This window comes from Drosophila bipectinata, chromosome 3L (genome assembly GCF_030179905.1).
Source record: "Drosophila bipectinata strain 14024-0381.07 chromosome 3L, DbipHiC1v2, whole genome shotgun sequence".
NCBI classification, from domain to species: Eukaryota; Metazoa; Arthropoda; class Insecta; order Diptera; family Drosophilidae; genus Drosophila; species Drosophila bipectinata.
In genome coordinates, this window is record NC_091738.1 from 18,399,120 (window position 1) to 18,423,523 (window position 24,404).

At 41.0% G+C, this 24,404-nt stretch overlaps 1 long non-coding RNA gene across 2 annotated transcripts in view; it reads left to right on the plus strand.

Annotated features, from left to right (window-relative positions):
• Positions 1–18,240, plus strand: part of LOC138926246 (uncharacterized) — a 73,505-nt gene extending 55,265 nt beyond the window's left edge. Inside the window, exon 3 of one of the 2 annotated variants that reach the window (XR_011442686.1) lies at positions 18,046–18,240. This is a non-coding gene — a long non-coding RNA (uncharacterized lncRNA). Of the gene's footprint in view, positions 1–9,513; positions 9,530–18,045 lie in introns of those variants that run through there. The other variant, XR_011442690.1, reaches the window with a different exon arrangement.
• Positions 18,241–24,404: the final 6,164 nt, after the last annotated feature.

Here is a 24,404-nt window from a genome sequence, read left to right on the forward strand (position 1 = left end):
CAAGAATGTAGCTCGTTTTTCGCGCTTTTTCACGCCTTTTTGTTTTTGTTCCTGTAATTTATATGCGCATGAAAAAAAAATGTTTGCAAAGTTACTCTCAAGTTCCGTGCCTTCTTTTGTTTCTCGAAACAGCGCTTCTTCTAATTAAAAACAAAAGTTTTTTAATCTTCTTTATGGCATAAAGTAAAATAATTATGCAGTTTTCAATGTGCACACAGAGAAAAGGCACCTTCTATTGTAATATTTTTAATTTGGAATTTATTCTTAAGTGGAGAACGGGGACTAGCACCATAATTTCCTCTTGGGTCTAATCGAAAACTTAAGTCAGCTTTTGAATCTCAGGATTAGGGGTCTGTGGAGGTTCCCCAAAAGTGGCTGCCTTGCACTTCTCGCAATCAGCCGAGTCGGCCTGCTTAGGTATGTAAACAATCCATTAACCAGAAACTTAATCAATTGGAACTAGTTTGGAATGGCAAATGCATTTTGGCCAGCGCAGCAAATGCCAGGAATCGAACTTGCTAGATGGCGAAGCAGTTGCAGCTTCATTTTCAAAGTGCCCTACAAGTTTTCCACCAAAGTTTGTGTGCCTGCCTAGCTGTCTGCCGAACCGTCTGCCTCTCCATCTGTCCGACTGTCTGGCAGTATCTATAATTGAGTGTGTTTGTCGAAAGGTGCGTGTGCTGGAAGTTTGGAGCGTATCTTTTGACCAAGGATCCAGCTGCAAACTTACAGTTGCCGGGCAAAGTTTACATGCGGCCATTGGTATTGCCATTGCTACTGTTGCTGCTGGCCGAAAAGGTAACTGATAACTTTTGTGATTTAAAATTTGAGTTTAGATTGGGTTTTAATTGTATTTCGGCTCTGGCCGACTCCGTCTCCTCCGACCCCCTCTTCTTGTGCAAATTTGCCAAGTGCCAGGCGATGATGATGAATGAAGAATGATGCTGAAAAGGGTTTTGGCTTTCGGTGAGCTGAGCTGAGCTCCCTTCAGTGTTGATTCAGGGCGGGCTTTGACACCCAACACGGTATTGATAATGTAATGAAATTGAATGTTTTGACCCTTGAGGATGCTAGGGTTGGAAGCTATCATCAGAGTTAATTATGAAACATCAAAAGGTAAGTTTGGAGCAACAGCTAAGTGAAATAGCACCTAGTTTAGTGTTTAAAGTTTCCTCAGAAAGACTAATCTTTCCTCAAGATAATACATATTTAAGCTTTTATGGCCTTTTAATTCAAGAATGAAAAACCATTATTTCCATACCATTTAAAGTCATATCCTTCGGGTAGCTTAGAAAGGGCCAGAGTCTCTCTTCAAGCTGCTTAGAATCTGATCTCTGCCAGCATATTGGAATGATATAGGGCCCAGAGAAAGCGTTAAATTAATGCTATCAGAATGTTTGATTTATTCCTAATTCTGTGTCAGGGCGTTCTTGGGCGGGCTGCCCCCTTGGCAGCCCCTTTGGAGTTGATTCCCTTTGAAAACGACATCGGCAGCAGTTGTCGCTTCACACATTAAAATATTACAACATGAACTGGAAACATGAACACGATGAGACACTCACACAACCACAGCCCACACCCACACCCACTCGCATGCAAAAGCCGCTTTACACGCATACACTGACAGAAATTATGATGTGTCAGCGTAGCATGATGCTGCTGCCCTCTCGTACCCTCACCGAGCATAAGCTCGAACATGAGCTCATATTTTGTGGAGCTATAAATAAACTAAATTGCCAAAAGTCGAGACGGTAGGACCCAAGGCAGGGCATTCTGGCTTAACGGCAGATTAAACAGGATGTGCGTGAGTCCAGGGCTGGGATCGTGACACGATGAGGACCTTATTTCTTCAAATATAGGTTTTAAAACAAATATTGACATGAAACTACACTGTTCCAAGATCATTAAGCTTCTTGGCTTATAATTTGTAACCATTTTCTTGCTCGAATATCCTGTTTTTTAATCGAAAAAGTATCCCCCCATGGAGCTCTTAAAAGTAACAATGTATAGCCCCTTTAATCGCATCTCTAGACCCAAATGGCTCTCCCCGCCCCGATTTCCATTTGCCCGTTAGCATTTATTAACTATGCATGCGTGTTCTGGTTGTTCTTACTGCTTTTGATGTTGTTGCCGGCGATTACAAGTCTAAAGTGCATGACTTGCGAGACAAGCTAGTCCACACCTGGGGAATCTGCTCGCCGAAAACTTTGTAGCCACCGGAGGTGGAGATTGTTGGCTAATTGACGTGTCGAAAACCTTCTAACCTCACAACAAAATAAAAGCATTACCACTTTGGCCCTAACTCCCCCACTGCACTCAAGACAATTGCTGATAAAACAAGAGGGGAAAAACCCGAGCAAAATATGAAAAAATATAAAATGAAAGATAAAAGCCGCTGGCCCTCATCGCGAAAATTTACTTTGTGCGGCGACTGTGAAAAGCAAATGAGCAAAGAGAGTTGAAAGCAGGAACCGCACCCACACAGCCTCCCAAAACATCCAAACACCCGAACACCCGTACATCCATACACCAGCCACTTTCCACACCACCCAAGGGACCTACCATATGCAAATAATTGCTGTGAACTTTTGGCACAGAAAGCAGGCAGCAGCAGGCGGCATGCGGCATGCGGCACCAGCAAATGCAATAGAGCTCAGTTAGCAATCAAATTACGAGTATCAAAAGAAAACCGAGAAGGAGGCACAAAAAAAAAAAGGAAACGAGAAAATGTTGACAAGCCAGCAAATGTTGGTCCGCTGGACAGGACCAAAATGTTAATTGGGCTCATGACACTGCCGGCCAAGGCATAAATCATAAAAATTTACCAGCAGCGACACAAGGTGGCCCAGAAAGACGAGAAGACGAGATGGCCGAGAATTGCAGCCGGGGACCCCGAAAAAGCGAACCAATATCCTGGAAGTGCGGGTGGGAGGGCACAGGCAGGATCAGGACAAATATCGGGCGCTGGGCAATCGGGGAAAAGAAACTGGCCAGACGAGGCTAACGAAACGTAACGACCAAGCGAAAACTTAACAAGTGTGAAGGCAACGGTGATGGATGATGGCCAAAAGGAATTCCCTAGAAGATATCATACTCAAATGGGGAATATTGAGTAGTCATTAAAGTAAGGTAGCCTTATGTATTAAGCTTAAGATAGTATCCAAGGTATTTTTAAAAAATAGATCTCAAAAAAAGAACTGCATAATATAAATGGTTTTATGTTTAAGTTTTTTGTTCAAACATATAACTCTCTTTTAGATATCTCTCTGTAATATTTTGTAGACTTTTTATTAATTTTAAATATTTATTAGGTTAACAAACTATACTTCCTATTTATCTTAAAGCTTATATACCCTTAGTATCCTTGACCCATTAGTGGGCATAAAAATGAGTTTATGCTTGCCTGACTTTTGGCTTTTTAGACAAGCCCACATACCCACAACAAAAAAGGGAAATATAGAAAAAATATAGTCAGACATGCTTGAGAATGAAAAGCTAGAGAGGACTCCGTTTCTCGGGGCAGGGTGAGAGAGGAGGGTATGGAAAACTTTTGGACCAGTGGAAGTCCGTGAAGTGAAATGTAAGTACAACGTAACTTAAGCAGTTTTACATCTTCAAGCAGCATGAAATTGATTGATGGCCAGAATTCTCTCTGCTCGCGTTGCCGTTCCGAGAACTAGTGAAAAAATGAAAAATGATTTGCGCGGATTATGAATTTTCCTCGTTTTCACTGCCCTTTCACCGACCCCCACCCATCCATCTATCTTACTTTTCAAAGCGGAAAACGTCGCGGCAGTAGAGGTTAAAAGGGGCAAGAGGCATAGGCCAGTGAGTAGGATGACCAGGGCGAACTTTTTAACCTTGTGTTGGTGGCAGGGACGTGGCATTGATTAAAGCCGTCGCCTGTCACCAAAGTCAAAGTTAAGTAGGTATTAGCCAGAGATAAGAGATAGGGCCTCTGGCAGGCGTCGCTTTGATGGCCACATTTCCTGCAAGGCATCGTGGAAATGGAGAAAAGCCAGCTGATTGGCTTCTCAGAACGGGCCTCTCAAGTATCGGGAGCTTAACCCTAGGTTTCGTGTTGAAATTGACATCTCACGTCATAGTAGGGTGACAACTGTTTAAATCTTAAACCATTTCCATATTAGAATTGTAGACTCTCGAAAAGATTTTTAAAAATTAAGCCCTTTTTTTCTGCTACTTTGGGTTAAATAGCCCTCACCTTCATCTATTTTCAAGTGTTTACCAGGCGTGTATGCTAATGGAAATGTGTGCGGCAGTTTTCCCTCAAAAGCGTCAACTAAATTGCGGCTGCTAAGTTCAAGGTTAGCGCCTTTTTTTGCCTGACGGGCTTCCTTTTCGCCGAGGTAGCATAATTAATTTTCGTTTAATTGCCAGGCGCTAGTTAAACTAACAAGCAGAACACACTCATGCACCACTGCCCCACCAACCTTCATCCTTCATACTCCACTTACCCCAACCCTGGTCCCTCTTTGACGTTCCCAGAATGGCCGGCAGCGTTTCAATTAATTAATGTGCCAACATTGTGGGCGTGGTAGGACGTATAGTTCATGGCGAATGCCGAGAAATGGGAAGGCCGAAGGGTAGAAGGAGATTCGTCAGTTGACAGCGCCAAACACAAGTTAGCCTACATATAAAGCAAGAAATCAAACATGGCAGTCCCTGACCAGGAAGTTGAAAGATTTGGCATAGTGTGGGCCATTCCACATGGATCGGAAAGATGGGGTTTGCAGCTGTTCCCATTAACTGGGAGATTATGGGTGGTGGGTAACCATGGCTATCCCCGAGCTCCATCCACAGCTGTTTGTGCGAAAGCGTTAACGACTTCCGATAGTTGCAAAAGTTGAGAGCCTTCCCGCTCCACGCTCGCCCCACTCGCACTATGACTCGAAAGGAATCACAAAAAGCGCCGCAGGAAATGTCTGATAAACTAAAAAAGAACCAAAGCAAACACACATGAGCCAGAGAGGGAGGACTTGCAAGTTATGGAAAGTTGAATTGCAAAAACAAATATAAAAGAAAATTATCTTCAAGCTAAAGATATAAGAGAGCGTATATTTTTGAAGGATATAGATCTATAATAAAAGATAGTACCTAACATATAAGAATCAATAGTTAAAAGAACTGATACACGAAATTTGACTTAAAGACACTTATTACATCCTTAATTAAGGATTCAATATTCCTAATATCTGTTCTGTCTAAGATCTTAATTCACTTATGGGCTTTGGATAATCTGATGTAACTTTTAAATCAAACCCCTTTGGAGAAAAGCATACAAAGACCAGGCAACGCTCGACATATGCTGGATAACTCTCAGCGCCAACTTGGTGCCTCATTATATAATTGCAACTGTTTTGAAGTTATGACGCCACCCTCCGACTCCCTTCTGCTTACAGACCATGGCCCTTACAGAGCCCCCTCTTGGCCACGGCCAGGGCTTGTGTTTTGTGTCGTAATTTGTAATCTCAGCGCTGGCATGTGGAAATTTGTTATCGTTTTAATGTTTGCTGCTTAAATTGCCACAGCAACGCAGCCACGTAAAGGCAAAGACTAGCAAAGGGGACTAGAAAGGCTGAGCTGCCAAAGCAAAAAGTATAAAATAAAGTGAAAAGGGGTTTTAACGCGTCTATCATATTAGGATGGTATTTGTGCCGGAGTGTGTGTTGGGAAGCGCGAGTGTGTGAGTTCGACTCTCGTCTAGACTTTAGCCAGGTAACCGACCAGGCCAAAGTAAAAGTTGAGTGAACTGCAAAAGCTTACAAATAAGCAGAAAAAGAAAACCTCGACGATGGTCGGACCTAGGAGGGGCGGAGGTGGTGGCAGGGCGGAAAATCAAGCCCGCATGCCATTGCAATCCCGTGCCTTCGGGGGGCTGGCCAGCTAAGTATGCTACAAAATATTATATTAGCAAACAAAAGCAGCTGCAGCAAATACTCGCACACAAACACATCCCTTCGCCTTGCCACAAGCGCATTGCGTCACCCAATCGTATACTTAACGTGCGCGTGCCTGTGTCTGTGTGCATCAAAGAAAATTATATTGAAATTACAAAATCCTTATGTCGAGTGGTGGGACGAGGTGTGAAAATTGTCGAGTGCGGTTACAGCAACACAGAAAGGAAGCAAGGTTGGGCCAGGTCATGGCTGGAGTATTTTTCTTAAGACGTCTAGTCATTAACCGGCTGGATGGAGCAGCTAAAATTAATATGAATGAATGGGAAACCTTTACTTACCTAATTGTATGCACTTGCCATACCTGTTTACAGCTAAAGATTTTAACACATATTGAAAGCACTTCAAGTAAGAGATGTTACTGCAATCTAGTCCATACTTTGCCTTAAAGATTTGTTTATTCTTGTATTCCATATCGTAGATAAAACAATGTCATTAAAAAACCATTTAACCTTGAAAATGCTGCCACATAAACACCTTTCCAAGAAATAAACATTTTAGCCACACACATTAAAAACAAATTACAAATAGATCATTAAGGAAAACACTCTCCGAGGCACAAATAGAATTGAAACCACTTCTATCAGATGCTTCTGTGTAAATATTTACACTTCGTTAGCCGTCAAAGATACCCAAAGCGAGGACAACAAAGGAAAAATTAAATCCCCGGCAATTGGAGGGCAGATTCCTCCATACATAGAACACACGATGGGCATTTAAACGCCGCCTGCCGATATACCCATGCTCCATATTTCAGCCTGCCTGGAAAACATTTTATGCAAATGCCTAGGACCAAAAATAACCGCGCTGGCTCAAAAAAAAAATGATAATAATAAAAAAGTACATTTTCTGGGCCACCGACCGACAAAAGAATGAGGAAGCCGGAGAATAAAGCGATTGTTGAGTGCCGCTAAACAACAAATGGAGCCGGGGCGGATAATTTAACCTAACAAATTGACGAACAAAGATATCTAATACGGTGCCGGGGTGGTGCCACAAATTAAGTCGTTTCTAATCAATTCTAATAATAATTCTAGATATTTTTTACTCCAGCCAGGCATTAGCAGTGGCTTAAATGCAGCGAGTTAACCATTTTCAGTTTTAGCCCGAATGTCCTCCATCGTTTTTCCTTTCCGTCTTTGTCCAGGACAAACCACAAACACCTGCTGGAAATTCTTTTAATTAGCGTAGAACAAAGGCGGACCAAACGATGCTGATGATGATGGGGTTGGTTAGTGGCGGCCAGGAGCAGCCAGGAAAAAAAAAACGCAGCCAGGAGGAGAGCGAAGCGGAACAGCCAAACAATGAGCGTTAAATTCTATTCAATGGCAAAAATGAAAGCAAAGCAAATAATTGAAGTAGTTTGGCCAGGCCAAGAAAGGCGGCGTGGAAAGCTGTGGGCTGAGCTGGGGGCGGGGAGTGGCTGGGAGTGGGACAAAAAACAACATTAATGAGCTTGCTCGTTGCCTCTCTCTTCCGCTTTTCTTGGCCTTTGTCTCGGCCAGTGGAAAATGTCATTATTGAAGGGCCGGCCACCCGAGCACTGGACATTGTTGGCGCGTTGTTGTTTTCGTCCTCCATTATGATTTGTATTTTGTTCTTTGTCGATTGCTCCAAATTGGCAGCTTATGCATTTGACAGGTATTGATTATGATTATGTTCTTATTTATTGAATTCTGGGCGTGGACTTTAAGCTGCAAACTGTGATTGAAATATGGTTCAAAGTGCTTTATTAACTTGCGTGAGGAAAGGGGGTTGCTAGGAAAAGTAACTCAATATCCTTTAACTGAAATGTATTATGCTTTCTATTTTTTATTATTCTCCAAAATAATGTCTCATATATATAAAAGTGCTCCCTCTATGAATAATATAAACCTCCTTTTTATGTGCCCTTTATTTCCTTATCCTGCAACTATATATTTCATCAATAGGTCTCATGAGATTCATACTTTATTAGACCAAATGGAGAAATATACAGGTGTTTGCGTCATAAAGCCCAGGCTGTGCAAATATTTTATTCTCGGCCCAATGAAATCCTTAGGAAATGCTAAACAGTCCTTTCCCAACTGCAAAGTGAGCTCTACACGCTGCCAGAGACAGCGGGCGAATGTGGAGCAGTAATAAAAAAAAGTGTCGAGCTGAGGAAATGGTAAAAAAATAAAAGAAAAGTGAGAGAAGGGAGAACTTTTCGAGCTCAGTTGATGTTTAATTCAAACACTAAGCCCGCATTCCAGTCAGCTGGTGGCCGAAACAGAGAGAAAGAGAGTCACAGAAAGGAAAGCTTTTTCCTCCATTTTGTCAGCGAAAGAGAGGCAAATAGGGAGTGTGAAAGAGAGCTCGGACAAAGCACGTGCCAGTGAATGAGAAACACAAAGAGAAAGACACAAAACAAGAAGGCAACACAGAGAGACAAAGGATTGTAAAAATACAGAAAAATGTGCTATGAAATGTTCTATATATACAAAGGATATCACCACACATGCCTGTATAAGTGTGTGTGTGTGTGAGTGCAGGAATGGCAACATATGACAGCTGTCATGTTACAGTCTTTAGCAGCAACAGCAATGAAAGTTGGGTTAGGTTGTGGAATCGTGAGATTAGAAAGGAGCAGTCGGAAGAGGATGATGCCAGGATGATGGCAGAAAAAAAGGAAACAGGATTAACAGTTGCAGGCAGGGATTATCAAGTTGTCAATGAATAAATGAAATGGATGAGAGGATAAATCAGACAGGAAGCGCCTTAAATGGATTATTAAAACAGTTTCCCGCTCCGAGATGATGAATGGGGAATTTCGGAGAGAAGTGGAAAATATTTTCAAATAGAATTTATGGAGAGAAAGGATAATGCACTTTAAACTTAGAGTAAGGTGATTCAGATTATTCCAAAAACATTTAATACAAACATTGCATAGATAATATTTTAATGACGTATTAATTTCATCGAATTCATAATTAATGGACTAACTAGTAGCCTTTCAGCAGTCAAAAGTATCTTAACCCTATAATAGTTTAATGAAAAATATACCGTGGGTTTCAATTTAAACGATTATTCTGTCAGAAAGTGGGTTAATCTTGCATTAACCCCATTTCCCCTCCAATCAACTGCGAAAGTAGAAAGGACCTTAAAGTAGGCAATTTCAATACCCAAAGCTAAATCACATCAGAAGCAGACAAACTCAGTTCAGCTCTATGGAAATCCAATACGCAGCCAACTACGGCGTTGCAAATTATAGTCACAAGCCGCCTCTGTTTGAGGAGGAGTCGCACAGCCCGGATCCCGGATCCGGGCAACAGTTGTCAACGCTCTCCGCCTTGGATGCCTTGGAAATCTGGTAGTTTTTTGCATATGATGGAAAGAGGCAGCAAATCGAAGCTGGTTAAATGACGCGTAAAATGCTAAAAGGCAACCTCTGACAGTCGATGCACGATGAAAAGTGCACTGAAAACAAAAAATGACAAAATATAAAATAAAAAAATTCAATACCTTTATCTTAAAAATAAAAGCTAATTGAGACTATTTCTGAATTTTATTTTTATAGACATTTTTATGCGTAAGACACGGTTTTTAATGTCTGGTGCCCGGCTTTTGGTATATATAACTGAAGGCGTAATAAACTTGGCCGAAACTGGTTGAAACTTCGCTGGCAGCATCACAGGAGGATGCCGTGGATAGGTTTACGGATTGGGACTGCAACCACAAAATGCATGTCAACCGCAGCAACGGCAATGGCAGCGGCAACAGCAACAGCAAGGACAACGACAACGCGGACAAACAACCATAAAAACACGGCAAATTAATATTTTATAACTTAATTAAAAACAACAACAGCTCCAGCGGCGGCAGTGACAGCGGTAAAAATAACGAAACAAGAACCCGCCATATATAAATATACCAAAATGAATGGGCGGGGAATGAAAAAAGCATTTCTGAGGTCGCCGGCAACTTTAAGTTCTGCGCTATGATCATTTTTTATTATTCATACGCAGTGTCCGGCAGGCGAAAGCTTTTCTAACGTAAAACACTGGACACCGCACAGTAAATTTAATTTTAATTTACACTTCATGCATAAAAAATGTAATGCACGCTGCCGTGTCAATTGATGAGCAACTCGGACACACGGTGAAAAAAAAAGTCAAATACCCATTCAGGACATTGGCAGGCAGCCGTTTTTCAGGAGCAATGGAGATCCTGCTCATTGTGCGAGTGCAAAATATTTATAAAAATGATTTCCCCCCTGGTCGGTGCGCTCAATTCCACCGAAATAGCCCAGGCCATTAAGCACGAGGACGAAAAGGATGCCGCCATCGCTGCGGTCGATTCAGCAATTGTTTGTGGAAATGTGCAGCGGAAGCCGGAATGGAAGTATTTTACGGCCAACTGCCAATGCAGCAGGGCAACTTGGGCGAGGATTTCACCGCCATTGCCATCGCCGTCGCCGTCGCCATTGCCGTGTTCCCATGTGCCCCTGGGATACGGCAAAAGGATGTGCGTCCGGAGGTGGGTCGGGAATGTAAATTTGATTGAGATCTTAAGCAGCTGAGCTCAAGAAAAAGTTGCCATGTAATCCGGCTCCAGCAGGCGAACGGGAAAATCGTAAATGTGCAACGGTAAGCGAAAATTATATATGCGCGGTAATGCTTTCCTTTTATTAAAAGGATGCGTTCAACTGATTACTAAGAAGATCCAGGACAAAGAAGTTTCGTCATAAAATTAAATGGGACTTTGCTGAGAATGAAGCGCTGTATAATTGTATAACGATGTATAACGATATAATGATGGTTAATCAATTAGAATTTACCATGTTAAAGTTAAGTTTTAAAAGGTTTTTATTCTATACCTTTGCCTTTTCTTGAGAACTTAAATTTGGCAAAATAAATACATCTCAGGGAATATATTTTTGTGTGTTTATTTTCTCATATGAAATACGACTATGATCAATCAGTTGTGTCAAGCGTTTGTCAATTTGATATATGTGTGCCTGAAGGCCCCGCCCACCGATGGCCGACACCCAAAATTTATATACGAACGCCTACGATTTTGTTTGGTTTATGGCCAAAACACATACGCCAGACGATGGGGAGGAGTAGCACATACTAGTATATCGCGAATAGTGAAAACAACAACATTGAACTCAAAACAAGTTCAATGTTTTTACTGTACGGTATGACGCTTGTTTTTCTATCTCGTGACTTGAATGTATCAGCTTTTGGGTGCTTGAAAATTCAGCCAAAGTCTAAATATTTGGCTTGAAGGAAATCCAACGCAACTTGGCAATTAATTAAAGCGATTAATATCTTAAGAACTTAAAGCCTGCACTCATTTTCAGGACCCATTTCCGATAAAACATAATTACTTCGAATGGAGAAGTCGGCAAGCCGGAAACAAACAGCCAACAAAGGCCCTCGAAAAACAGGCAGACAAACAGAGATCGATAAACTTTGGTAGAAGCAAACGATTTGTAAGCCATAAGACCCATCGCCCCTCACACCCCCCGCCTGCCCATAAAAACATAGACAATAAATTTGAACAAAAGGCAAAACACATTCGACGAGTGGCAACAGCAGCCGAAACTGTATAGGAAAAAAATTGTGGGAAAATCGAAAAAAAAAATTGTCAGAGACAGAATGAAGACCTAAAAAGGCGGGGGAGTTCACAGGAATTGAGACAGAGAACAAGGAAAACCAAAAACCCCAAACAAAATGGCAGCTCTTTTAGACTCGGCTTCGATTTATATAGTTATATATATATTTTATATTGGAAGGGGTAGGGAAGTGCCTTTGGATGCCCACTGGAGCGGCAAATTCTTTTGCGGCTTCTGTTGGTAAAACGTTGCATCAAATATTTATTGACAAAAACACAGGGAAAAAGATTACAGGTTTTTGGATATATATTAAGTTATATAAATTCGTACAATTTTTAATATGGATTTTATATTAAGATACTTTCATCCTTGCTATAATTTTGAAGAGATTAAGAACCCATTTTATGATTTAAAATGTATTTTATAGAAGTAAAAACAATATTACCATATTAAGATTATTGAAACATTTTATAAGATTTGTAATTTTATGTTTAAATTTTCCTAACTGCAGAGAGGTAAATTTAGGGAGTGGGAGGGCACTATTCAGATGCACAAACTTATTTTTTATGCCCTGTTAATTGTCCCCTGGCCCATCTTTTAAACCCTTTTCGCCACTTTGCATACGCAACTGTCAACTTTTGCCATTTTCGCCAAACTTCACACCAGTTTTTGGGGGCGTTGGGGTAGCCAACCCTCCCACTCCCCAACTCCTCCATCTCTGTGTGTATGTGGGGGCATCATAAATATTTTCCAGCCCATTGATTTTTGGTCGTTTGGGCTGCCAGCCGTTGCTGATGAAGTCGCCATGGACATGTGGGTGTGTGTGTGTGTAAGTATTTGTGGGTGTTCCGGAAGTTAAATTCTCCAAAGTCTAAACGAGCCAACAAAGTTCCAGAAATTTAGCATGATTGGGCTTAGGGAAAGCTTCTAATAATTGTCATCTGAGGATTTTCAGGACCCAATCGTCTGGCCCTTTCCCCTAACATCCTGTCCAAAAAAAGGACACTTTAAACACTGACACAACTGATTGACGAATTAAATGGGAAAAGGGATTTCGGAGGGCAGAGAAGCGGAACATTAAAGATATTCCGCTGATGCTTTTGTTGCTTGTCACGCATAAGCTACCGGTGCTGCCGCTCGACCCCCAGACCTCCAGACCGTCAGACCCCCAGACCTCTCCAACCCCTTTTATATTTTTCGTGTGTTTTGTTTTCAACGACACTTGATTGCCTTTGCGAGTGTGAGTGGGTCTGTCTATGGGGCTTCTCTTCCCTTGATTAGGGTATCCAAATTTTTTGAGAAGTTCGTGACTATTTAAATATTTATGATCTGCCGGAATATTTTGCAAAAACTCAACCCTTTTTCTTTTTATTTATGACAGGTTAGAATCATTTATTTAAAAATTATAGGTTATTTTACAAAAAAGGAAGAAAATGTACTCTTTTATAATTTTTTTGAAATAGATATTAAATTACTTTGCGTATTTTTTCAATACTTCATAGAAGTTACTATATGTAAAACTATTTTATATAAAACTTTAATTTTATACTCACATTCATTCTTTTTTTTCCTTTTTAAGAGTATAAAAATAATCGGTATTTCCATAATTTTATTCCCATTGCTTCCGCTGCCGTTATTATTGTTTTTTCAGGCACTGTGGGTTCAGCGGCAAAAAGTATGCTACGCTTCAAATAGACGCAAATTATGTTGTCGGTTGATGCGAGCAAAGAGAGATGATTGGCGAGGGGAAAATGGAGAAAGTAGGGAAAGCGACAGCCACTCATATTTGTGCGAGAGTGTGTGTGTGTATGTCTGGGTACGTGGTATGCGTTTTTATGCCCAACAAATTTTATGTGGCAGGCTCATAAATATTTTTGCTCAAGTTAATTGAAACATTACCAAAAAATGCTTGTTGGCAAATATTGAACATTTCTTGCTGTTTGCGGGATTTTTCCCATCCACAAACACACTCGCAAGACTAATGGCTCCCAGTATATGTATATGTGTGTGTACTGCGAACACATGTACATTGTACACATATATTTTTTAGCATAAAACGATTTTTTGTAATGATTTATCGGCAGTTGATGGATATAAATGGGGAGAGAAATGTTTGCCAGTTGTTATATGGCAAACAGTTTCGGCGTAAATTTAATGGGAACCACTGCGAGCCAAGGAAAAAATCGAGAATATCGAATTCCCGACGATTGTCAAGCCAAGTGAATGAAGATTTTTGTACAATTAATCGATCTGTCAGTGGACAGTTGGCCAGTGAAAAGGATATTTGTGTAGAAAACAATAAAGCACGCTATTCTACTGACCAATTATCAGGAAAAATATTTGAAAATTATTTTCAGACTCCAGATATATTCAATAAATGGATGAACATTTATGATGATAAAAAGTTATATCAAGTTTCCTTTAATTTTTTTTTTATGGCTAACTATATTTATTTCAATTGAATTTTAACATACTCGCTTGCTTAAAGTATGGCTTCAATTTCAGGTTCATGATACAAAGTTTGTTAAAAAATTGCAACCACATAATTTGGCAACATTTTGTGGCTGAACTTTCTCACATTTCGGCACTTTTTCTCTAGTTAATTTTGCGGTTTTAATTAAAATTTGTTTGCTCAACACAAAGCCCGTCGGTTTTTGTTTTTGGTTGCTTTCGTCTGGGCTGCTGGTCTTTTCTAATTAGGGTTGATTTCCCAGCCCAAAAACACAAACGCAAGCTGCGCACAGACCTTTTAATAATGCCGCCAAAAAATATATACACGCATATTTTTTGACAGACAACCGGAGGAACGCCCGCGTCGCCAGTTAATTGAAAAAAATTCCCTTTAATAGCATAATTTTTGGTGCTTGCGGTCTGCCAGGAAGCACACGGAATTGGCAGTGGAAAATGAGGGTAAACTTTTGTCAGAGACTCCAGGATCCTGGGTAGGGGAGAAAAGTATTCATTTCATTATTGGTTATCACCTGACAGAAATCTTAGGGGCTGGATAGCCTGCGAAAGTCACGTCTCAACATCAAACACTATTCAAATGAAATTTGTTTTTGATTAGACAATTTCTATGCAAAAATCAACGCCAGGAGTTTAATAAAACAAATTGGCTTTTCTTCGCGGTCTCCACAAACCAATTTCTTTGCTTATTTCTTTTGGCTGCGAGATGCTGGCTTACAGCTAAATTAAATTAAAAATTCAATGCGAAGCCATTAGGCGAGGCGACAAGATTGAATTCCTCATCGGCAGCTTGAAATAGTCTCCTATATCGATAATGCAAATGAGCCGTGGAATGAGGCCATTGGTCACTCAGAGATCTGGCTTATATATACACATCTATATAAATGTATATAAGTATCTGTTGCTGACAGATTCGCACAACACACCGCAAGCTGTTGAATACTGTGACCTCGTCTCGTCTCGGGTCTATGGGGGAGGAAGTCATTCTTCATGTTTGGGGTTTGATTGCGGTTTTGATTAATTTAAATACATTGACTTTAAGCGGAAGTTTTTCCAAGCCACTGGATATGACAACATGTTAGTTGGCTTATTTATTGAGGTTAAAGCTTAAGCCCGAATGTGTTTAGGTGGTTTGTGGTGTCCTTTAACATTCTCAAATAAATTCAACAAAATTTTTTAGTAACATATTTTATAGATTAAGATAAAGCACACCATTTTAATGAGTATAAACTTTTAATGATGTTTATTTCCAAGAACGTAAACAAAAAATTGGGTCACCGCTTGAACTTCACCATCCGCCACAGGTAATTACATAAACTGCTTAATCTTGGCACCTTCGTGGCCACAAACTCCCCATTTTGGACCCTTTTGGCCCTACTTGCCATGCAGTTTATTTGGGGCTAAAAGTTGCACAAATGCCAAAAAGCTAAGTGCAGGTTGCTAAATTTTAAAGCATCGCCCTAAAAGCCTGCAAAAGGTAAAATGTAAATATGCAGACAGGAGACTCCTGTCTTGGCCTTTGTCCTGGTGCAAGTTTTATTGGACTGCATATGTGAGGAGAGCCCGGAGCCGGAGTTTATGGTTGCAGGTTCTATCCAGAAGCCAGAACTTCATTAGGGCAAGTGGACCTCCTTCACTGACCACCCCTCCCAAAAAGTTGACCATCTAATAAATTGAAATATAAGTAACACCTTGAGAGTGAGTCCAAAAATGGGTAGCTATAGGTCAAAGGGAAAATATTTATGATACAAACAAAGACAAAAATATAAAAGAGGTTTGTTTAATTTTTTTATATTTCTCTAAAGCTTAAAAACTAGATAATAAATTAAATGATAGCTCAAGAAAATTTTATAATTTATTAAATTGAAGAATATTTATATCGATTATTTATGAATGGCACAACTATCCTCGTTATTCTTCAATAAAATTATTCCTTAAATATTTAAAAAAAATTTTTTTTACGTGCATAGGTACAATTTATGTTTGTGTTAATAACGCCAACGGTCAGCTTTGATTGTGCATTTTGTGAGTGAAATGTAAGTGGCGCCGGCAGAAGCTGAAGAAGATGTTGTAGTTCTGCTGAATTGGGGAAAAAGTTTCGGTCTCCTTTCTCCATTACGTGGCGACGCTCGACTCGAAAGCCACTTGGGCAATTAGAGCCCTGGAAAAGTTCGTCCAGTGGCGTCCTATGGCCATCGCCATCGCCATCATCATCATCAGGACAACTGTGAAACTTTTGTCAGACATTGGGGAGCTGAAGTTTTCGCCTTTTTCGGCATTTCGGCTGCTCGTCCTGCGGTAATTGCGTGCGTATTGTTAGACGAAGGCATTCGAGATGCCTTTTCCCTTGATCCTGAGAAGGAGAATGAGCAGAAGGAAATTGCAGTCGAAACGTGAGAACTTAAATCCAGAGAATTACAGGTGCAACCAAAGGAAATAAATAATTTTGCATTACACTTATTGCTGTTAAAGTTTCTATTGCTTTATTATTGTTAAGCATTCGAACCATACATATATCTAAAGCAAAAAGATTCAATACTTGAGTACATAATACTTAGTTCCATTGAATTTGATTCCGATTCCCTCAGCCATAAGTATGATTGCTTTGATTTTCAATATCCTTGGTGAGCCTTTGACTTAGGAATCTAGTTTAGTGCCAGTACCCCCTTGGCTTGGCAACAGGATAAAATGCATATCAAGTTCAAATTGAATATCCTCATTTGACGCACCGGAGAGGCAACTACAAGGGCCCGTCGAGAAGAAACAATGTATGCAATCCTTGTTTATAGCAAGTAAAATACACCTTTGTGTGTTGCCTATAAAAAATGCTGCAAAGGAGTGCCAGGGTGGAAGTCCTGCAGGCGGCTAAAAAAGAAAGCATAAATTGTTGGGTCCTGGAGGGTGGAGGTGAGGAAGAGGAATATATGTTTGTGCTCTGTGTCCATGTCCTGGCATTAAGTAGTAAAAAATGCAGAAATGAACGAAGGGCTAGGGCGAGGGCGATGGCGGAAAAAGGAAGGCAGTCAATAGTGGCAATAGTTCTAAAGTAGTACAAGAAACACGGAGAAAATCGAGGGCAGGCGAGCAGCAACAAGCCACCACATTATGACAACAATAAAGCGGAGTACAGGCAATAAGAAATGCGGAAAATAAAGGATATGAAGGGAATCAAGGGAAACAAGGGGGGAGATCGATGGTTGAATATGGTTGAATAATACTATCCAAAAGTTCAAAAATACTATCTAAGCCTTTCTAGCATTATCTTATTTAAGAAAAAAATAGGTATCTTTTTCATAGTCATCCCACCATTAATATTTCTTCAATAAATATTTTGAAGCGAATCTCGCTCATAACCGATGCTTATGTGCTTACTCCACCAACTCGGCATTACCGACACTACCGGCAAACAAAGGATATACCGCCAACACATCCTTCCCCCCTTCGACCCCTCCTCTTCACTCTTCTTTAGAGTTGCCTTAGCTTTTTACCGATTTTCTGGTTGGCCAACAACGGCAACAACAATGACTCATGCACCGAACGAAGCAGCCACAGGGAGATGAAAAGATAAGCAAAGATTGCGAAAATTGTATTTTCCATTGTGAGACGGGGGGGGAGGGTGGGGGGGCTTGGCAAAGGGTCCATGTCTTGGCCAAAAGGATGCAGGCGAAAAACAAAAAGAAAATACCAAAAACGTTTGCTCCGCCAGCTTTCAATAGGTTTCGGGGGACGGAGCAGAAAGGGTGAACCTTTTTGGACAACCCTTTCATAGAAGGAGTGAGGGAAAGATGCACTCAGAAAAATACTTTTCTCATTAGTTTAAGATTTATTGTAATTTTTTGGAAAGCAATTCATATTATGGTTACAAAGAAACAGGAAGTCTACGAGCGATTAAAGAATATAAAGGTTTGTTATACCAAAGATTATACAGTACAGATTATTGTACTTTATAATCTTTGGTTATACGTTTATCGAATGAAAGCTCTATTTCAAATACAATTTTAATGATTTATTTATTTTTTTCAGTGCATGAATTCTACTCAATTTCCGTTACACGCCAATGCGCGTGTAAGGAGCATGTAAATATGAAAGGCGAACGACGATAGATGCCAAAGTTATGAGCCTGCAATTGTAGTTGAGATAACAGGTCCTGGGAAAGGGGCCAGTAGAAAGCACCGAAAGGGGAAAGTGGAAAAGTGTGGAAATTGCGGCAATTGTGGGGGAGACGTGGCCGTCTCGTGCGGACTGTTGGGCAGCATAAATCAAAATCAAATTTGAGTGCTGTTTAGTCAAGTGGTTGACTTTGGGGGGCAGAACGGTTTTCGGTTGGGGCGGTGGCTCGGACTCCAGCAGCGGAAACACAGACCCAGAAGTGACCAATAAGTGGGTCAGTAGTCAGCACTAAGTGGAATTTCCAACTATTCTGCTGACAACAGAAGACTTACCCCTTTTGCCAGCCCCCATCGTCCCATTAATTTATCCGGGCCAGGTCCATCATGCATCATTCGCCATCAAAAGGAGCCCTGATTGGGTTTTTGCTCAACCGGTCTTAAGACAATTAAAAGCCATCAAAATTCAACAGCTTACAATTAAATCAATGGCAGCGAGTCGAGTGGCCCAACTCAAGTCAAGTCCAATGCTGATGGAAATGAGCTTTGGTTTACGGTTTTCGGGTTTTGGGTTTCAAATTCAATTTGGGAGGAGAGCGTGAGCCTTAGGGTTACGTCAAGAGGTCTAAGACATTCAATATTGGATTAATTCATAAAATAATAAAGCTAAGAGAGTTAATAATGTATAAATTAAAGAATCTTAGGGTAGTTAGTAAATTTTAGAGTTTGGGAAATCATTCCCCATAGCTATACATCTCTAGACACTCTAAAAACAAAGTCATCTCTAGCCAGGATTTGTTTTTCGCGATGAAAAAATTTGCATTTTATTGGCTTTCGAACCGTTCAAGGGGCTGTAACCCGGGCCTCCTGTAATAAAAGGCCCACAGAAGTCTGTCAATTGCGAAGAGAGACGGCAAACAATGCTGGAGAAAGATAAAGGACGAAGAAACATAGACAAGCAATTTGCATTACAAAGTCAAAGCAAAGCGCTCAATGAAAAATCACTTAGTGTTCGAATCGCAGTTGAGGTAAAAGCGTCCAAACGAGAGCCCCGATAAACAAAATCAGAGAAACGATTTAGATTAAAATTTCCAACTGGCATGGCTTACATCCTCAAAGAATAAGTAACCCCATGCATTATATTGGATCATAAATATATGGGCTTGAATGGCAAAATAAAAGCGAAAGTTTTGCTCTAGTATTCTGTCAATTTTGGTGCTGGACTCCTACTATCCGGATTCAGGATGTGATTGCGAGGGACATGGCCAAACCTATTTGAATTTCATTTTCGTATGCAAATTTTCAATGGGTTTTTATGCCGTTCGTTTCATTTCGTTTCGTTTCGTTTGTGAAACGGAAACTAAGCCACACAAATATGCAGGCGAATTGCCTTGGCCTCGGAACACAAGCAACTCGCAGCTCGGAGCTCAGCTTTTTGCCTTGACTTTCATGGCGGGAAACCGACCGCCAAACGGCAGGACCCATACCCCCCAATCAGCCTTTCGCCTCCCCACTTTCACCCCACTTGGGACCTCGGCCAGGGCTCTTCTCGGGACTCTTCCCTTTGGTTTGGTTTACGAAACAATTGAAACAAGTTTGCAATCAGTGCGCAAACTTTTTGCTGGCCAACGCTCCATACAAACACGGCCAACAGAGGACGCTTTGCAGCAGACAAACAAGCACCGAGAGATACAAAAACGCAGCAGCAAATTGTGCGGCTGTCAAGGATGCCGAATGCCAGAGAAGCCGGGCCAATGTCCAGGGTCTTTGGTCCTGGGTCTTGGTCCGAGGGCCAGGCGTTTGTCTGTAAACAAGTTCGGCCGCGCGCCTAAAAGTATGCAACAAAGGAACTAGTAAGAAACGCTAAAATGCTGATTTTAGGTCACAACGAAAAGCGATTTCCCTTCTAAAGGAAGAAAATATTATGGTTTATATTAATATGAAGATGGAACAAATAAACTCCAGTTTAACTAAATTTAATTTTAAAAACCCCCCAGAAACCCTCATCTTCCGGTTTGCAGTTCCACAAAAGACTGCCACCAGTAGTGGGGGAGGAACGGGTGAGTGGGCCAGAGGCGGATGTGGCTTGATCCAATATCTATAAATCAAAAGGCGCACAAAAACCTCTTTACAATAAAGCTTAATCACAAACAAGTGGGCCGAGAGAAAAGAAAGTTTAAGCAGCAATCAGGAACAACAAACAGAAACAGGCGGTAGTGGGGGTGTTTTTGGCCAAAGTGGATAAAAAGTAGGGGGGAGAGCATTAGGAGGATTACCAATAATGCGCTAGAAAATTGAAACTCGAGTTAGTTAAAGTTCTGCCATCGACAAAATAGACAACACAACGTCCCACGGCTCGGCTGATAAAAAACGGCATTGATTGATGTGACCGAAATGTAATTGAATGTTTTCTAATTACGCCTCATTAGGATTACAAATCGAGAATTTGGACAAAGTGTGAGTCTCATAAATATTTAGCGAAGTGAAATCGAATACGAAAATAGAAGCTCCGACAATTGATTTCGGTGCGCATGTGATTGATTGTCTGCCGGCCGAAATAGGAATCCGAATCCTTCTCGACGACACCATAAATGTCGTCTGTTGTGTCACAGTCACACCTACACATGACTGCTCCTCGGATTGGTAAAAAGATTGGAAGTGAGGGTTTGAGTTGGGGCAGACAGTGGGTGGATGTAGGAGCATCCAGTGGCATGCAAAAGCGTTGGCTCCGAGGCATGAACATGACGTATGAAAGTCGTAACAAAACACTTTGATTGATGATTGAAATGGCAGGGTCCTGGCAAAGAGATGATAACGTGAGAAGCACCTTTTCAAGGAGCTTCTTTGACAAATAAAACAGTAGACGAAGTTTATTAAATTCTTAATTACTAAATTTTAAGTAGAAATAAACGTAAGTGAGAAATACTAAAATCTTTGACTTTAAGAAAAGTTATTTCATTGAAAAAATAACTGCAGCCCTGATTGATTGCAACCAAGTCACGCCACCATCTCCAAACGGACCACAAATCGCAGCTCTCCCAACCACACAGGTCTAACCGAAATGGAGTTCACCCTCCAGCCACCCTGTCTGTGCCACACACCCGCACACACAGGTGGACATACATAAGTTCATGATTCCATAATGTCTGTGACATGTGGCCATCGACTGACCCACACCTCCTTGCCCGCCAGTCCAGAGCCCTGAATGCCGAATCCTCGTCAAACCGCCCGCTCTTTCTGTGTCCTGCGGTTGTTACAAGTTACAAGGTTTGAGTTAATCCATTGTCGTCATCCTCACCGCTGCTGCTGGTGTTGTTGTTTTGGTCGTGTTGTTATATTTGGTGTTGTGGATGTTGACGGTGTTTCTGCTGTTGGTGGCTTGTCTTTGAAATGTTTCGATGGTCGACGGCCGCCGGTTGCCGGTTGCCGGTCCGTTGCTCTGCGGCTGGTTTTTGGTTTTGGGATAAACGCAAGCTTCGATTCCCGGCCGAGAACTTTACTGTCAGCTTAAGTTTAATTAAAGTTTCAATTTACTGTTGTTTTCAGTTCATAAAATTGTTACAAAATCCTTCATTTACCATTAAAGTATTTCAATACTGCGATCTAAATCACACAAACCATCCAAATTAAGAAATATTGGTCATTAATCTCACTCCACAAGCACTCGGCAATCGCATTACCATTCCTAATGAATTAAATGCTTAATAGGTTTGTTGAAAATTGAGTAATTTGCCAAAGCAGGGGAAAACGAATGGAGGATAGTGGGGAGTGTTTATTTAGACAGCCATATTGGCTCTATCAGGGCCCAATCAGAGGCGCCAGTGACAAATGAAATGTGAAGAAGCAAGTTCACAAGGAACTGAAGCGAAAGGACGACCAACGACTTCGGCAGAGTCTGGTGAAATAATTAAATATAATTCAATTAAAGGCAATTTATGCATACAATTTTATTAAAGCTCTGCTGGGCGAAGCAGAAAAGTCCCAATGCCAGACAAACAGGAAGATGAATGTATAAATCTGTAGGACGTATAGGATATAAATGTATCTACATATTCAGCAAAGAACATCCTTTCATATGCATATACATTTGCAATCAATTTATCATACGCCTGATTTGACTGCCAGAGCCCCGGAGCTGGCCATCAAAGGCTCCGAGCAATGTAAAATTTAAATGCAATGTAATTAAAATGAAATAAAGGCAGAACACACAGGGCACACCAGGTGATGACTGCCAGGTGAAAGAGCCCATCCGGAGATCCCGGACTGGAAAGTCTGGCCGAAGGATTATTTAGATGCACTCGGCGGTGAGCTTAAGGACTTAATACTGCATATTTAATTATCGCACACAATCTGAAAATGGCTCAGCTATTTTCCAGGTGGCTTCATATTGATTACGTTTTCTTATAATTGTGATTTTTGGACCAGAATAGGTCTTCTGTTTGTTTCACCTCTTCAGTCGACAAAATCAAATTTGTATGGTCAATATTTTCCAATTGAAACTCTGCCAGCTTTGCTTATAAACTAAATAAATATTATTATTATATAAATATTTTGTTACATTTTGGCTGGACATTGTTCTGCAACTCGAGTCGCATTAAACGCAACTAATTAATTGCTTATGTTGCTGGCTAATTAGGGCGTTATATCTGGGCCAAAACAATGGACTGACAATTACATAAACATTAGGTAAACGCCCCCGCAGCAGCGTGTCGCCATAGTTTCCATACCTTGATTTCCGCAATCCACATACACGGGGACCTCTGTAATTGACACTTTTGCCTCTGTCTGAGGGCCCCACAAAGGTCCAAAGACAATTGGACTGATTGGACGGAGTGGAGTGGAGTGTAGTGCCTCCTTAATGAAGTAAATCTATCTATCAAACGGACCCCACTCCCCATGAGCTAAGCGCATGTGTTAGCCGGATTATGCAGTCATCGCATAACTCATACGCAGTGTGGCGCACAAATTATTCGTTACGTAAAGCATCCGCACGAGGAGCCAGGCAAAAAAGGGACTCGTACAAATTGAACAAAATTGCCGGCAACCTTTATACAATTACCAGAAAAAAACCTAAAGCGACCCAGGAAAAAATAAGAGGCGGAAACATGCCATGAGTCCCGGAATAAAAAGGATGCTGACCAAAGGCAGTGTCGGTATTAAAAGGATTTCCAGGGGTTGGGTTGAAAAAAAGGGAGGTATTTGTGATAATTTTTATGTTGAATTATTTTCAATCAAAGAAATATATACTCTATCTATGGCTATATCTATGTTCTTTAAAATAATAGGTACCTCTCCCCCTAATAAAGCCACCTCTGTTTTTTTAAAACACCAACCACTTAATGATAATTGCGCAGCTTAAAAATGAACCAACCATTCGAAGGTGGGAGCCGGAAAAGGGTGACCCTAAACACGGTCTGCCCAAAATGAAAAAGGGGTCACGATGCTTTTGTTGATATACCATTCCCTTAGCTTTCTCCCGCGCCCCTTGATGTTTATACTTTCGGCCATACGCTGAATGTTTTGGGCCAAAAACCAGGAAAAATATTTGCAGCTATTCGCCGCTTAACAACTTAGAGCAGAACAAAAAATAAAAAATAATACAAATCCTCCGCTCAAAAAACTGCGCTAAGGAAAAGGAAAACGCCGGACAAAAGCCAAACCCAACGCACATTTTTCACATAATTTCCTCGGGGATTAAGTTTCCACTTGGTTTTATTCGGATCGAAGTCGGGGGCGAATGGGAAAACGAGGTGGAACCTGGTTCGGTGGCCTTTATTAATTTCGTGCCACAAAAGTAAATAGAAAACGGAGCGACCCGAGTAAATTTCATTAAAGGACAACGACCATGGCAAGACGGTGGCTATCCTGGGGGAGGGTCTGGGGTCAAGAGGCCGGTAGCAAGAGTGGTAGCAAGCTACCAAGAAAATGTAACTAATAGATAAAGTGCGATTACGATTTCTCGGGTCACAAATCACAAGGCGACAGGAAATGACATTTGTTGTCGCCTCCAAAATGAAATAACCAAAATCGGTAATGGGCGGAGCAGAATGGGGCGAAAGCCAAATCAAATTACAATCAGTCTGGCTTTAAACTGAATTTAGTCCCCAAGCATCTTCCTTTCTCTACCGATTTTTTCACTTCACTTTCTTTTCTTTTTTTTTGCACAATTTTTTGTTCGAAGCTGCTGCAGAATATTCTGCATAAAGAATTCGCCTGCAGGGCACCAAAAAATTTATGCGCACACCTCTTTCGGAATTTAAAAACAAAAAAAAAGTC